Source organism: Schistocerca serialis, chromosome 8 (assembly GCF_023864345.2).
Source record: "Schistocerca serialis cubense isolate TAMUIC-IGC-003099 chromosome 8, iqSchSeri2.2, whole genome shotgun sequence".
Classification (NCBI taxonomy): domain Eukaryota; kingdom Metazoa; phylum Arthropoda; class Insecta; order Orthoptera; family Acrididae; genus Schistocerca; species Schistocerca serialis.
Window position 1 is genome coordinate 485,642,071 of NC_064645.1, and position 15,527 is coordinate 485,657,597.

The window sequence follows — 15,527 nt, forward strand, 5'->3', positions numbered from 1 at the left end:
AACAAACCTTTCTCACCTCTGGAAATTTCAGTTCAGTAACGTAGGGTTGCACCAGGGTCGCACATCCTTCGCTAGCTACTGGGGGGCCACCATAGAGGCGGAAGTGGCGGCAAGTTGATGTTCTGCCAGCAGTAAGCTTTCTTAGACGGGTAATTTATTTCTTTATGTCCCAGTCCTCATGTAAAGTGACAGGCTGCTTATTTATTGCCTTTGAAGAGATGCTGAAAATGTTGGTGCTGCGCTGAGACTGGAACTCGGATCTCCCCTGTAAGTAGTTTTGCCCCTCTGAGACGATACAGTTCCATACTTTGGTTGTTTCCTCAAGGTTACAAACTGCTCCAGGTCTGCACGAAAGTCGCATGTTTGGGTTCGAATCCTGGTCTTGCGCAGAAGTTTTTATCGAATCATTTCAAGTTGTAGCATGTGCACACCGAACAACGGGTCCAAAATAATTATGACTAACAGTGCGCTGGCAACACTTACGATTGGTGACTGTTTCGGTTGCTAGCCAGGCACAGGAATTTTCGTGGAGTAGAAGAATTCGGTAGTCAACTTCCTTTCGTGTATAATAGATAGCGGTTATATGTACTGATTTCGACTCCAGGTCAGAATAAAACTTTTCATTACGTTATTTCTTGAACAGAGATGTGCATATCTCGCTACCGGTGAAACAAATCGATATTTAACATCTATTCATGCGTAGAAAACTACTACGATAAGTGCCCAGTTTGAATCCCCATAAGACAAAGCATTTTATCTCGTCATTCCAATTTCAATCATCTCGGTATTGGTGAAAAATCGAGATATCTAACGTTTGCTTGTTATTAGTTAATGATGCGTAGGTCCTCTGTTACCAGTCCAACACAAAACTTTACGCCACGTCGGTTAAAGTTGTAAAAAGCGCATACTTTGTTACTTGTAACTGAAATCATATTTAAGGTCTTTGATGACCAGTTAACAGGGACACTAGTTTTTGGATTGGTGTCCCAGGTCTCAGACCAGTACAAAAATTTTCGTCTAAAATTTCAATTTGTAACTTGCATTTTGTAATAAATCTGTGTTTACAAGACTGTGTAATCTCTAATGATGAGTTTTCTGATTATTTGGAGTATTGTGGAATTAACTTTCATGTGGACTGACAACCGAACAGAGTAGTTTTCTCTAGAGATACCTTGTACTAATCAATCTGAAAGTCAAAAGACTGTAATGAAAAGTGAGCGGAGGATCTGCAAGACCGTTACGTTATGTGGGTTGCATATCTATGAGGCGGATACCTCAGAGCATGACATTACATTGCTGCTCAGGAACAGAAGGGTGTGGACGTTGCAGAGGGATAGTAACGAAATAGTTAAATTGAATTTCGTTCTATTCCGAAAGTTAGGCTCGTGTGGTCTGAATTGTGAAGATGTCTGGTAGCCTAGATACTTGTAGTGGACAGAGGAATAGGAAAGGAAAGAAAACGGTTCACAGTTTAAACGCCGAAGGCCAGTCAAGGAGGACAATAGGGGACAGAATAAAACAGTTGCTATGTAACAGAGCTCAAGTACCAGAGGGAGACCAGATTAGCACCTGCCCTTCATGGAGCGGCCAGCAGGCACCACGCAATGCGTTCCTATTGGCTGCCTACAGGGCGCGTATGGCTGGCCTTGTCAGGAAGTACCGGAATCAACAGAGGTTGCTGATGCCACAGTTCTGCCAGGCACGCACGCTCTGAGGGAGCTGGAGGCTTAACTCAAAAGCGTAACGAATAATTCACAACAAAATTTCTATCTAAGCCATAAAATATTCCCAGGCTGGCTAACCGCACTGTACATCATGCCATAACTAAGGAAATAAACGGTGTAACAGTAGGCATAACACATTCCCATGCACCGAATATTTTTTTCAGATTGAAAGTCTTCATTTCGCAAAAGCTAAAAAATTCAGTAGAGGAGCAGAGGAAGACAGGAAATCGAATTTAGGCTGTGAGCCACTAGAGCCCTATCTTTCTCTCCACATCAAAATATTTCCTTAAAACACATCAGCATATTGACAATCCTGTTCAAATGCTAACCTGTTGCGGTTACTTTATACCCGGATATAGAAAAGTTATCGCTGCTTCAAAGGTATATCTTGAGCTTTAGCTAGATAATTTCGAATACCATTTTTAGTATTATTTACATTTTTCATTCAATGACAGTTTCTATTTAAAATGCAAACTCCAAAGAAATCATTAATTTCTACTGACCGAAATGTAATTCAATTAAATTTTTAAAAAGTCGTTTTGAATAATATTTTATGTCTAGATTGCTGTGGTTGATACGACTATGAAAACAGGTTGGTCAGTAGCTGTGAGCTCGCCTGGGCGCAAACAGATAGTCTATACCTTTCACGTTGCAAGAGATAGTGAGCTACCTCGGCCCGTAAATAAAATGTGAGCTCGGTTGAGATTATCCTTGCACCGTAATACTTCGGTGCCAGTCATGGTTATTGATACGTCGTGAAGAAAGAGAATCCCCGGGCATCATGTCAATTCTTCCAAACTAGAGGCCATAAACTCTTGTCGCACATAGTTAACCAGCCGATGTATTGCAACAGATCTTTTATCCTCGGTTTTATTCACAGCAACTCCTATCCGTCACATTTCGCGCTTATCGTGGCTCACAGTTTCGGTACCGTCCTAGCTGAATAACGGTGTTCGTGAAGTTTTACTGGGTATACCGAGAAAGAGCGAAGCCAACAGATGTCGCGATAAAAGCCGCTGGCTCCTACAGCACGTCGCAGATACCACTGAAAGTACGAGTAAAATTGACCCTGGCATCGTAAATCTCAGAATGACCCTGGCATCGGCAGACACTAATGGTTTGGTGAGATATCTATTCCGCCTCGTTGCAAGAACACAGACGAACCGCCGCCACTTTCGCCAGTGGAGGAAAATTTTAGTTCATAGTGGCATTAACTCTAAGTTATATCACTCAAAAATACATCACAACAAAACCAATTGCGACATATCCCCTTCATCAGTACAAAAATAAAAAATAAGCCACCAACTTGGAATTTAAAAACTTTGCTTTAATGATTTCAAAGAATATATGTTAGTCGAAGCCGAAAGACGAAATTTTCGCTGTCGATTGCAACTGGCCCGAGAGTTACAATAAAAATGATTTATCCCATGCAACTGCTGCAAAACGTTATGTACAACATAGGCACGTGGACTAGATATTTTACGACCGTGCGCCTGAACCACACACATCTGGTTCACCACGGCGGTTGTCCTCTTACTGCTCTCACTGCCAGCAAAGGCTAAAATCCTCCCATGCTCATTAGATGGTAGTAGGTTAGGGGAACACTCGTACGATGGACGCCAGCAACTGGCGAGTATTGTAATATACTTTACCCACAAATGTTGGTACTTGAGCTGCACTGTTCACGCCGGCCGCGTTGGCCGTGCGGTTCTAGGCACTTCAGTCCGGAACCGCGTGACTGCTACGGTCGCAGGTTCGAATCCTGCCTCGGGCATAGATGTGTGTGATGTCCTTAGGTTAGTTAGGTTTATGTAGTTCTAAGTTCTAGGGGACTTATGACCTTAGATGTTGAGTCCCATAGTGCTCAGAGCCATTTGAATTTTGCACTGTTCACAGCGGATTTTCATTATATTAGCCATATTAGCTGCCACTTCGGCCACATAGTTACAAGTAAAAAAAGCCTATTGTCGCCGCAATAAAACTCACTGTTAGGGTACTATCATCACATTCCCACAGAGATTCACTTTCTAATCACGTGTGAGTTACTGTAAACACTTCAGTGGTAGAATTGTTATCAGAATCAACAGCAAACCAACACCGACAACAGTTCTTCAGGTATACAGTCAGACATCGCAAGCAGAGGATGAAGAGCTAGAGAAAGTATGCGAGAATAAGGAAGGGGTAATTCAGTATGTAATGGGAAATGAAAGTGTGGTAGTCATGGGGGACTGGCATGCGGTTGTATGGGAGGAAGTAGAGGAATGAGTTACGGGATAATATAGGCTTGGTACTAGGAATGAGAGAGGAGAGAGACAAACTGAGTTCTGCAATAAATATTGGTTACTAATTGCGAATAATGAGTTCAATAATCACAAGACGAGGAGGTGTACTTGGAGAAGGCCAGGAGATTCGTGGAGATTCCAGTTATACCTCATCACGGTCAAGCAGATACTCCGTAATCAGATACTGGATTGTAACGTGTACCTAGGAGCTGCTATAGACTCAGATCACAATTTAGTAACGATGAAGCATAGGCTGAAGTTTAAGAGGCTAGTCAGGAAGAATCAATACGCAAATAAATGGGGTACGGAAGTGCTAAGGAATGAAGGGACATGCTTGAAATTCTTTGAGGTTACAGATATTGTGGTAATGAGTAGACTAACAGACAGTTCATTTAGAGAGGAATAGGTGAAAGGGTAATTGCAGAAGCTGGAAAGAAAACCACAGGTACAAGGAAGATAATGTGAAGAAACGAGACACCATGAGTAACAGAAGAAATACTTTACTTAATGGACGAAAGAAGGGAGTACAAAAATGTTCAGGGAAATTCAGAAAAACAGAAATACGAGTCACTTAGGGATGAAATAAGTAGGAAGTTCAGGAAAGCTAAGGCGAAATGGCTGCATGTGAAATGTGAAGCAATGGAAAAAGAAAACATTGTCGGAATAACCGAGTTTCCATACAGATAAGTTAACCTTCCATGAAATTAAAACAAATGGCGATAACGTTAAGAGTGCAATGGGAATTTCACTATTAAATGCAGAGGAGAGAGCGGATAGGTGGAAAGAATACAGTGAAGCCTCTATGAACGGTTCAAAATCTGCAGATGTAGAGGTAATTTCGGGAGTACCGCAGGGAAGCGTGATAGGACCTTTATTGTTTACAATATACATAAATGACTTAGTTGACAACATCGGTAGCTCCGTGAGGCTATTTGCAGATGACACGGTTGTCTACAAGAAAGTAGCAACATCAGAAGACTCGTACGTACTCCAGGAGGACTTGCAGAGGATTAATGCATGGTGCGACAGCTGGCAGCTTTCCCTAAACGTAGATAAATGTAATATAATGCGCATACATAGGGGCGGAAATCCATTCCAGTACGATTATGCCATAGGTGGTAAATCATTGGAAGCGGTAACGACCGTAAAATACTTAGGAGTTACTATCCGGAGCGATCTGAAGTGGAATGATCACATAAAACAAATAGTGGGAAAAGCAGGCGCCAGGTTGAGATTCATAGGAAGAATTCTAAGAAAATGTGACTCATCGACGAAAGAAGTAGCTTACAAAACGCTTGTTCGTCCGATTCTTGAGTATTGCTCATCAGTATGGGACCCTTACCAGGTTGGATTAATAGAAGAGATAGACATGATCCAGCGAAAAGCAGCGCGATTCGTCATGGGGACATTTAGTCAGCGCGAGAGCGTTACGGAGATGCTGAACAAGCTCCAGTGGCGGACACTTCAAGAAAGGCGTTACGCAATACGGAGAGGTTTATTATCGAAATTACGAGAGAGCACATTCCGGGAAGAGATGGGCAACATATTACTACCGCCCACATATATCTCGCGTAATGATCACAACGAAAAGATCCGAGAAATTAGAGCAAATACGGAGACTTACAAGCAGTCGTTCTTCCCACGCACAATTCGTGAATGGAACAGGGAAGGGGGGATCAGATAGTGGTACAATAAGTACCCTCCGCCACACACCGTAAGGTGGCTCGCGGAGTATAGATGTAGATGTAGATGTAGATGTATGAAGAGGGCGACGTGCCTGTTGAAGTGATAGAAGAAGAAACGGGAGTCGACGTAGAAGAGATAGGGGAGTCAACATTAGAATATGAATTTAAAAGACCTTCGAACGACTTACGGTCAAATAAGGCGGAAGACATAGACAACGTTCCATCAGAATTTCTAAACTGATTGAGGGAAGTGGGAACAAAGACTGGTGATATACCATCCAATTTTCGTAAAAACAGCATCCACGCAACTGCGATGATAGTAAGAGCCGCCAAGTTCGAGAATTATCGCAGAATCAGCTTACAGCTCATGCATCCAAGCTGCTGACAAGAGTAATACACAGAAGAATGGAAAAGAAAATTGAGAATCTGTTAGATGACTATCAGTTTGGTTTTAGGGAAGGTAAAGGCATCAGAGAGATAGAGGTAGTTCTGAAATCGCCGTTGATAATGGAAGCAAGACTGAAGAAAAATCGAGAAACGTTGATTGTCTTTGTCGAACAGGAAAAAGCGTTCAACAATGTCAAATGGTGCAAGATGTTTGAAATTCTGAGGAAAATCGGGGTGAGCTGTGGAGAAAGAAGCGTAATATGCTATATGTACAACAACCAAGAGGCTACAATACGACAGGAGGACCAAGAACGAAAAAAGTGTAAAACGGGGATGCAGTCATTCGCCCCTACTGTTCAATCCACACATTGAAAGAGCAATGACGGAAATAAAAGAAAGGTTCAAGAGTGGGATTAAAATTCAAGAAGAATGGATATCAGTGATAAGATTCGCTGAAAATAGAGAAGAATTACAGGATTGTTGAATGGAATGAACAGTCTAATGAACAGAAAATGGACTTTAGAAAAGAAGAAAGACGAAAATAATGAGAAGCAGCAGAAATGAGAACAGATAAAAAGTTAACATCAGGACTCATGATCACGAAACAGAAGGACATAAAAAGGAGACTAGCACTGGGAAAAATGGCATTGCATTCCCGGACAAGGGAAGTCTACTACTATCAAACATAGGCCTTAATTTGAGGAGCAAATTTCTGAGAATGTGCATTTGGAGCACACCATCGTATGGTAGTGAAAGATGAACTGTGGTAAAACTGGAAGAGAAGAGAATAGAAGCATTTGATAAGGGGTGATAGAGGAGAATGTTGAAAATTAGGTCGACTGATTAAAGGTGAGGAATGAGGAGGCTCTCCGCAGAATCAGCAAGGAATAGGATATGTGGGAAACACTGACAAAGATAAGAAGCATGATTATACGACAACTGTTAAGGGACTGACTTCCATGATATAGAGGGAGCTGTAGAGGACAAAAACTGTAGAGGAAGACAGAGGTTGGAAGACACCCAGAAAATAATTGAGGACATAAATTGTAATTGATACTCTGAGAGAAAGGGTTCACACAGGAGAGGAATTCGTGGAGGACCGTATCAAACCATTCAGAAGTCCGATGATTCAGCAAAACGTCTCGTGTTCTGGATTCGATAGGCGGCACAGTTCTTGTAATTAAGATCAATTTATCGTGACTACCCATTTATTCAAGAGCTTACGCGAGACCGCTCGCGATGTGCTGATAGGTCATGCTGAGGCACGATATCTGAACGAAAGTTACCTCTGCTTGTGGAATTTACTAAAACCTCTCTCTTTTCACTTTGAATGTCCAGTCGAATTTTAACAAGTCCACGCTGTTCGACCCCCCCCCCCCCCCTCCCCCCAACCGTATCAATGCGGCTGATTGTTATCACCCATCACGACACATGAGTTCGGAAGTTTCACCTCTCAAATAACTTGCTGATAACGAGCCATCGACACTTATGTACTGACCCAACATACATAACTTCCGCTGTAAAGACTTTAATCACTTCATAAAAATACTACAGTTAACGTTGTGGAGCCGCTATGTCGGCACTGCATGTGGTACACTCCGCGGAAGCTAACTCACAACTATCGACTATCGAAACTACCGTACGATACGCAGTAATGTAAACAGTGCCTATCCATTACTGCACAGAATTTTTTTCGGATTCTAGAGGAGAATTTCAGATGATAAGAAATATAGTTCAAGTAGTGAACAGCTGCGTAACGGCCACAATGGTATACCATGCAAATCAGGCAAAAAAAGAGAAATTATGAAATTAAAATCCATCTCAAAACAGTTCACATACATATATTAGTGTACCTACAGTGCAACCTGTCACAAGTAAATCATCATTACAATATTAACATGTTTTTACATCAGTAAGAAAATAAACCACGTATAACAAAATAGGATACTATTTAAACCCCTGGAAAAGAAAGTACAATTACATAAACGTTACAAAGTATACAGTTACGCTACACATTGCTGCTGGTGCCTAAGAAAGAAAATATGCACTCACACAACAGCTCTTGGCCGTCCGCACAAGTAAAATCTTTACCTCTCACAGTACTGCACCACTGGGCGCTCGTTTGCATGGGTAAGTGGGGGTGGGTCTGGTCTGTGGTGGCGCCGCGCGGTCGCAGATTCAGATTAAGCGGTCGCTGTTAAAACAAGTGACGGTCTCAACGCCCACTCATCAGGTCGACACCTCCGCCCGCGGTAAGCCGTCCGTGACGTACACGAAACAATCGTTAACAGTGCGCTGTCAGAACCGGCCTATTCCCAGCGTACATATCATGTAATAAGCTTAAAGTTTAGCGGTAGTAGTCCTTACAGTCGATTCAAATAATTTTTATCAGGGACAAACGAAACTATATAGCCTAAGAAAGTCGTCAAATGAACATGTCCATATCGCAGATTTACATAACTAGACAAAATTTAGTATTAATTAGTCTCTACATTAGAGAAGTACCACCCATTGTATAAGTGTACTAGTTTAGCGACTGCTGCTTCGCTCGCGTAGGCTGTATGGCCAGTAGAGATTTTTTGTTTTTATTTGATCGAATTTTTATGTTGTTCAGAAATTGCAACAACTTCTAAGCTTTTCAAGTTAATTAAGGCCATATAAGCATAGTCTTTTCCGAACGTACTTCTCACCAAAAAGTGATGCTGTTAGCTAACCAAGAAGAGAAATACCAATTTTCATAAATTTACCTTAAAAAATTTTTAATGTAACGAAATATTTTCTTAAAAATTTTCATCCCCTATTGCACTCGCTTGAGGGTAGAATTTCCAGAAACACTGAAAGACGTGCTTTTTTGTTTCTAACCGAGAAGTCAAATACCAGTTGTCATAGATGTAGACTTTAGAATACATTTCTAATTCCTTAGTAATTACTTATATTCAACAAACTTTCATACACTATTTTACTCCTTAGTGGCTGAATTTCCAAAAAGCCGAAATACGTATTTTTTTATTTTCTGAGTGACCAAATACCGGTTTTCGTATTTATAGCTTCAAAGATCCCTTAACAGCGACATACTTTCAAAAAGCCTTTCATCCCTCGTTTCAGCCTCTTAGGAGTGGAATTTCGGACAATCTCTTTTCATAAGATGCCTCTACAAACTTCAAATTTCTGTCCTTCGCGGTGTGGGCTGGGCGATTATGAGCTAGTAAATCAGTCTGCTCCTATTTCGCCCCTTACAGGTTTAATTTTCGAAAACAGTGAAACACGTGTTTTTTCGCCCCTAACCGAGAAGTATATCACCAATTTCCAAAAATTTAGCTATCAAAATGCTTTTGCAATGAAATATTTTCATAAAACGTTTCACCCCCTATTTTACCACCTTAGGGATTGAATTTCCAAGTGACAAGCGTGTGTTTTATTTCTAATGGAGAAGCCAAACAAAAATTTTCATAGATCTAACTTCAAAAATGCTTGCACAATGAAATATTTCCACAAAAACTTTCATCCGCGTTTCACCCCCATGAGCGCTGAATTTCCAAAAACACTGAACTGTATTTTTTTTATTTCTGAGAAGCCAAATGTCTGTTTTCGTAGACATAGCTTTAAAAATGCTTTCATAATAAAATACTTTCATTAAAAATCTCATCCCCTATTTCCCCTCTTAGTGGTTCAGTTCCCAAAAACACTCCAACACGTATTTTTGTATTTGTAACAGTACTGCACAAAAACTAGCGAACTGCACAGTCACATATACTACAGATTTCTACAACGTTATCTAGCAGCTATAATCCAAGAACGTGGTAGTCACTGCACCCGTTCACGCTTCATGTTCTGCATGTGGTGTTTGTCCTCATGTTTACCAGATTTCATTGGCTCCAGCCCCATTGTACTCAGACACTCGATGCCTATAATATGATATCGACCCTTGTGCTCATGGTGAAACTCTCTTCGCTTACCTTGCTCGAACGCGTATGAATTTTAATTTACACGTCACCTACTTCATATTTAATGATTGCACTATCCTAACAGAGCATTCCTCTCTCTGGAGGCCTTCTCACTTAACTTCCATCCTCTAAGTTATTTTTCTTCTCATGTTCGATCTGTGGCTGCAGAATTATTTTTAAATCCCAGAAAATATGCTTACAAGTGCCTCATTAAGCTGAGTTCCGTACAATGCGAATCTTGTTGCAGTGTTTATCACACCTTCAAATTACTCTATGTTCCTTCCATCAACTGTGTTTGTTGTAGCAACGTGAACGACACATGCAGTTCACTTGCTTTGTAATTCTCTTCTATGTTTTTCCTTGGTGGCACTTCTTTTTACTCTCTCAAAATAAACGTGAACTGTTGACTGTTAGAACCTGCTTAGACTTGCATACGCTTGTGAAGTAATGGCTCTCCATTTTTAACAACATCATGTGTAGTAATGGTTTTGCCATCATCATCTTGCTATTTACTCTTCTTAGCAGTTAGAAATTCACATACGTCGAACACACTTCTAATACCACCTATGAGCTGCGTAAAATGTGCATGCTATAACGGCAGAGGACTGAGCAAAGCTATGGACACAATGAGACATTTTCATTTTACTGGGTGCATAGACTCTTACTGCCTAACAGTTTCCGTCTTGGCTTTCTGGTGTACATCACGCGTGTATCAGTCTTACGAATCTTTCTACTTTTTCCAAAAGATACATACTCCCTTTTGAGCTTCGCTAAAAATTTATCTGTGCTAAAAGAGTCGTTAAAGTCATTACTCAAACGTGTATACCACAGCGGTGTTTCAATTTTATGCTATGGAATACTCAGTGAATAATCTTGTGTTGATCCAGTCATACGCCATTAGGAATGTATTTTTGAATTAAATAGTACTTCTGTTTTTCTTACCCTACACAGCCGTACTTCACTTTAACATTCTCCAGTGTCGGAATCTCGTTTCGTTCTCTTCAAATACTCTAAAGTAATTTCATAATGTTTGATTCGTACGGTAATCCTTTTATCAACTTAAAACTCCAATTCTTTTCGTTGTCGACTACTTACATCAATAGTTTCTACACCCAGTGATATGCTTGAAAGTGCATCTGGTACGGTGTCTTCTACATCTACATCCATACTCCGCACGCCACCGTAAGTTGCGGGGCGGAGGGTGATGTGTCGACAGAAGTGCCGACACAGTGTGATTTGAGGGGACCGCAATGCACGCTATAAACACACGAAGGATGGCGTGAGGTCTGAAACAGGATACGTAATGAATGCTATAAAGAAAAGTACGTAGCTTTTGGAATACTTAACTTTAATCCATTCTTGTTGTATACATCGTTCTTGATGAGACATGCTTTATACGATAAGTATCAATTGCTATGTAAGGCTAATGGCGCCTTGCTAGGTCGTAGCCATGGACTTAGCTGAAGGCTATTCTAACTATCTGCTCGGCAAAGGAGCGAGTCTTCGTCAGTGTAGTCGCTAGAAAAGTCGTCCGTACAACTGGGGCGAGTGCTAGTCCGTATCTCGAGACCTGCCTTGTGGTGGCGCTCGGTCTGCGATCACTGGCAGTGGCGACACGCGGGTCCGACATGTACTAATGGACCGCGGTCGATTTAAAGCTACCACCTAGCAAGTGTGGTGTCTGGCGGTGACACCACAGAGGGCACCCTGCATTACTACTGGCCATTACCTTTCCTGTTCCATCCGCAAACAGAGCGAGTCCTAATTCCTCATATCTTATCTTCGTGACCTTTAAGCGAAATGTATGTTGGCGGCAGATGAATGATTCTGCAGTCAGTTTAAAATGCAGGTTCTCTAAATTTTCTCTAAAAGAACATTGCATTCCTTCCAGAGGTTCCCATTTGAATTCCCGAAGCATCTCCGTAATACTTGCGTGCTCTCGAACCTACCGATAACATATCTAGCAGCCCGCCTCTGAATTGCTTCGATGTCTGCCTTTAATCCGATCTGATGTGGATCCCAAACACTTGACCAGTACTCAAGAATGGGTCGCACTGAGGGCGCTATGTGCGATCTACTTTACAAATGAATCACACTTATCTAAAACTCTCCTAATGAACCGAAGTCGGCCCGTCGCCTTCCCTGTCTCAATCCTCATATGCCCGTTCCATTTCACACTGCTTTTCAAAGTTACACCCAGTTATTTAAACGAGCACAGTATGCTTTACCTGAACATTACAGGTTTGGTTTGCCTACTCATCTGCATTAACTTACGTTTATCTACACCGAGAACTAGCTGCCATTGATCACATCAGCTATAAATTTTGTCTTAGTTACCTTGTATCCTTCTGCAGTAACTCAACTTCGACACCTTCCTGTACACCACAGCATCGTAAGCAAACAACCGCAGATGCTGCACACCCTGTCTGAAAACTGGTTTACATACACAGAGAATAATAGCGCTCCTATCAAATTTCCCTAGGGTACTCCTGACAATACCCCTGTCTCTGATTAAGAGTATCGTCAGGACTGCCCAGAAGAGTGTGATGGGACTTCTGGCTACCAGGTCGGTAAGTAACACTAATCTACTACTCTTTTAAGGCAAACCTCCATCTACAAAGGTGGCTGTAATGTAACTCACTTTCATTAAGAAAAGACCATGCCTTACTATCTGTCAAAGTTACTATCTTAGTAACTTTGCCTGATAAGTAATACACGAGGTGCTTGTTTTAACTAGAGAAAACTAAAAATCTCGAAAACGGAAAATCATATGAAAAACCATTCAAATGGGAATACCCATTTTTATTATATACTCTAATTCTATTCCATAAAATACGTACAGTGTACTCAAACCGTCATTTCCCATTAATGATAGGCGGTGCTCCAATCGACACGTATCAGGTTTGTTGTTGCATTTAAGAACTGACGCTTTTGATTCTCATTTCATTCGCGATGTAAGTGTGAACCTTTGTGTTCTAATGGTTGATATTTATATTCGAAATCATGTATATTATGTCTCAAGTGTACATCCCTTTTCCTCAACGCTACGAATAGTACAGGGATGAATGAAATGTCGTGTGGCTAAGGCCCCCCGTCTGGTAGACCGTTCGCCTGGTGTAGGTCTTTCGATTTGACGCCACTTCGGCGACCTGCGCGTCGATGGAGATGGAATGATGATGATTAGGACAACACAACACCCAGTTCCTGAGCGGAGAAAATCTCCGACCCAGCCGGGAATCGAACCCGGGACCTTAGGATTGACATTCCGTCACGCTGACCACTCAGCTACCGGGGCCGGACAGGGATGAATGAGTTACCGTTACAAAGTTTTTTGAACCGGTTTCTGACATTGCCTACCGATTTTGCGCTGAAACTTACTACTTGTGGAAATATTTGGCATAAAAGAGACTTAATTACCATAGGCAAAAGGGCATCATGGATGCCCAGCTTCATATCTATATTTTACGCGGTTAACTTATTAAATTCAAATAATAGATTCTCATTTCATATTATCTTATTGCAAATACCATTTTATTTGTTTTCAGATTGTATACAGCATTGTCATAGATAATAACAGTGATCACTGCGGTAGTCCATTATATCTGCTAGTCGTACAAGTTAACTTTTGTAAACGTATATACGTTCCGAAACGACAAACATATGTGTCATTGTTGCCTTGAATTGTGATTTATCTATTGCTACTATGGCCTAATGTGCTTACATAAATTACGAAGTGCAATTAAAATCTCAAAATACAGTTAGAAATTATTGTGGCCTCAGTGATTTGCCAGATAAGAAACGAAAACTACATTCTAACCTATACATGTCGCATTATTTATTGCTTATATGCGTCTTTCTCAATAAACTTCTCTTCAAGACCAGGTAAATGTAAATATTACGGCCGAAATTTAGAAATTACAAGCAACTGATGGCAGTCAAATATTGTTATGAGCAGAAAATTACATTTGATTCTTGAGCCGTGCGTGGCTCGTGTTCCCGCCATCACGTATTTTGCACCCAGTTTTAAACGTACTTCCACTTCACTACGTTAATTTAAATTACTACTGAAACTTCCTGGCAGATTAAAAATGTGTGCCGGACCGAGACTCAACTCGGGACCTTCGCCTTTCGCAGGCAAGTGTTCTACCAACAGTGCTACCCAAGCACGACTCACGCCCCGTCCTCACAGCTTTACTTCTGCCAGTATCTCGTCTCCTACCTTCCAGACTTTACAGAAGCTCTCCTGCGAACCTTGCAGAACTTTTTTTTTTTTTTTTGGTCATCAGTCTACTGACTGGTTTGATGCGGCCGCCACGAATTCCTTTCCTGTGCTAACCTCTTCATCTCAGAGTACCACTTGCAACCTACGTCCTCAATCATTTGCTTCACGTATTCCAATCTCTGTCTTCCTCTACAGTTTTTGCCCTCTACAGCTCTCTCTAGTACCATGGAAGTCATTCCCTCATGTCTTAGCAGATGTCCTATCATCCTGCCCATTCTTCTTGTCAGTGTTTTCCACATATTCCTTTCCTCTCCGATTCTGCGTAGAACCTCCTCATTCCTTGCCTTATCAGTCTACCTAATTTTCAACATTCGTCTATAGCACCACATCTCAAATGCTGCGATCCTCTTCTGTTCCGGTTTTCCCACAGTCCATGTTTCACTACCATACAATGCTGTACTCCAGACGTACATCCTCAGAAATTTCTTCCTCAAATTAAGGCCGGTATTTGATATTAGTAGACTTCTCTTGGCCAGAAATGCCTTTTTTGCCATAGCGAGTCTGCTTTTGATGTCCTCCTTGCTCCGTCCGTCATTGGTTATTTTACTGCATGGGCAGCAGAATTCCTTAACTTCATTGACTTCGTGACCATCAATCCTGGTGTTAAGTTTCTCGCTGTTCTCATTTGTACTACTTCTCATTACCTTCGTCTTTCCCCGATTTGCTCTCAAACAATACTGTGTACTCATTAGACTGTTCATTCCGTTCAGCAGATCATTTAATTCTTCTTCACTTTCACTCAGGATAGCAATGTCGTCAGCGAATCGTATCATTGATATCCTTTCACCTTGTATTTTAATTCCACTCCTGAACCTTTCTTTTATTTCCATCATTGCTTCCTCGATGCACAGATTGAAGAGTAGGGGCGAAAGGCTACAGCCTTGTCTTACACCCCTCTTAATACGAGCACTTCGTTCTTGATCGTCCACTCTTATTATTCCCTCTTGGTTGTTGTACATATTGTATATGACCCGTCTCTCGCTATAGCTTACCCTTACTTTTTTCAGAATCTCGAACAGCTTGCACCATTTTACATTGTCGAACGCTTTTTCAAGGTCAACAAATCCTATGAAAGTGTCTTGATTTTTCTTTAGCCTTGCTTCCGTTATTAGCCGTAACGTCAGAATTGCCTCTCTCGTCCCTTTACTTTTCGTAAAGCCAAACTGATCGTCACCTAGAGCATTCTCAATTTTCTTTCCCATTCTTCTGTATATTATTCATGT

At 41.3% G+C, this 15,527-nt stretch overlaps 1 protein-coding gene across 1 annotated transcript in view; it reads left to right on the forward strand.

The window, feature by feature from the left end:
- Nucleotides 1-15,527, forward strand: part of LOC126416626 (sodium-dependent noradrenaline transporter-like) — a 387,224-nt gene that overhangs the window by 50,797 nt on the left and 320,900 nt on the right. The gene's annotated exons all lie outside the window — the stretch shown is intronic.